Source organism: Centruroides sculpturatus, unplaced genomic scaffold (assembly GCF_000671375.1).
Source record: "Centruroides sculpturatus isolate CEXI.00-Female unplaced genomic scaffold, Cexi_2.0 scaffold871, whole genome shotgun sequence".
In the NCBI taxonomy this organism is placed as follows: domain Eukaryota; kingdom Metazoa; phylum Arthropoda; class Arachnida; order Scorpiones; family Buthidae; genus Centruroides; species Centruroides sculpturatus.
Window position 1 is genome coordinate 272,390 of NW_019385033.1, and position 2,441 is coordinate 274,830.

Sequence of the window (2,441 nt, forward strand, 5' to 3'; positions counted from 1 at the left end):
ATTTAAATAATTAATTTAATTACTTTTTATTTAAATAATTTTTTTATTTAGTTAATATTTTATTTTCATTTTAAATTAAGCACAATTTTTTTTAAAATTGTTAATTATTTTAAAATCAATTCAAAATTTAATAAAAATAAACTTTAATTTATTAATTATATATATTGTGATTAATTTCACAATATTTTTCCAACAATTTTAATTATATGAGCTTACTTTTAAAGTCCATATAATGAAAGGATTATGATATTGCTTTTGTTATGCTTGTTATTTAGTGAATTTAATTATAAAAAAAATAATTTAAAGATAATTTTAAGTTTAAATATTGTCAGAGGATGCTTTCAGGTTAATTACTTTTCTTGGTGTATTGATCTTTTTAGTAGTAATTAAGGGCGCTTTTAGTGGATTTAGTTGTTCGTGTTATGAGATTATGAGGAAAACAGCATCACTAAATGATTCATCACTTGATTAATGGGCATTTAAGGCTAATGTTCCTAGTCATTGAACCAAATTTATTGTATTTGTCACGTTTACAACAATTGTTTCCTTAAAACTTTGATTTTTATTATTTTTTTCTGAGAATTATCTACTTTCAAGTGAACAGTTCCGTGAAATTTTTGGAAAAGTAATAAAATGTCACTTTAAAATGTATTTTCTTCACTAAATTTATAATATATTTATAAATATTTAACTCTAGACATTCACTTTATAAGATGATATTTTTGAAAGAAAATATCTTTTAATACGTTCGTTTGTCTGAATGTACTGTACAAATAAATTGAGATGGAATTTTAAGAATGTGATTCTAGAAAACAAATTTAATGACATTATAAAATTTAGAAAAAAAATCGAATAAATTTTATATTTTCAAATATAACATGATTTTTTTTCTGAAAAATTCTTAAAAAAAATTTTTTAAATTTAAATAGTTAAATTTTCAATAAAAATAGTTTTAAATGCTTAAAAATATGATTAAGAACTTAATTACGTTGACTCATTGTGTTACTTAAAAAGTCATATTAATTTATAAATTATCATTGAATAGAGGTTTGTTAATCCGGTACCAGATTTCGGAACGTCCGATAATCCGGCACGCTTTTCTCCGAATGCGGATTTGGTATTCTCCGAACATGTGAAGCTAAAGACTCAAGGCGATAACGCGTTTATTAATGTTTACACAAGTTTTTCAATCAATCTTAAATACTATATAGTTAGGCCCATAAAAAATTCCTGAGGTGTCCTTAGCCAGGATTCGTTTCCGGATCATCTAGAGCGATAAGCTGACTCCTTAGCTGCCTCGCCTTCAGCCTTCATCGAAAGTAATTAATGGTTATTTATAATAAAATTTAATTGCGTTTGCATGTTTATATTTATTTATTATAAACTTCAATAAAGCAGANTTTATTTCATTGTAAAAAAGTTCTAATTAGAAACTGCAAATAATATTCAAAGATAAAACCTTTAATTTATCAATTTATCTATTTCCAGTATTTTATCACATAAATTAAAAAAACCATTCTTACTTGAAATTCAATTCGAAAACTGAACCGCCGCTATCACTACATAAAGCCAGGGTCGGGTCGTCCGTAAACTTGGAATAAGATAAACAAAATATAAATAAAAAAAAGCGTTGTAAATACGTAACAAATAAATGTTTGATTATGTAACATTTAAACAATACAACAACAACATAATAATAATAACAATAATAAACAATAAATATGTGTATAAATCTGAAATAAGATATACTGTAATAGTTCTATTGTTTATTGTGATTATTTATAATAAACTTTTGTTAAATTTGTAATAATTGATTAAAATGTAATAAATATTCAACATTTAAATAATCATTTCCAATAGGCCAACGTTTATTTGTATTATTAGAGTAAATCTAAATGTAAAAAGCTGTTTGGATTTAGTCTATTAACATGATTAAAAAGACTTAAAATAGTATTTTTTGGAGAAAAACGTTTTTACTCTTTTCTATTGATCTTAATGAAAGTAATTGCACCCATTTAGAGCAAATAACATTTAAAAAAATCTGCGATTTAAAAATAATAGAGTATGACTGTCTGGTTGTCTGTCTTCGTGGTTATTCTAAAAGAGTTCATGTTATTTTGTATTCATTTTATTTTTTATTTTTTATTTCTCGTTGTCTTCTGTTTATGTGATAAAAAGTGAACAGACAAGCGTACGTATCCTAGTCAATAAAATTTAATGTGAAATTTAAATGATATATAATAATATTTATTTTCTAGTATATATTATTAAAAAACAATTAATTTAAAAATATGAAGATGATGTGTTAATACTAAATCTTCTCGACAGGTCTCATATTTCGATTCTATATCGTTCTAAATCTCGAAATTATTATTATAAATATATTTATTTATTAAATTTATATTGTGAAATTAAATTATTTCTGTTTAGGCCGAAGTCTG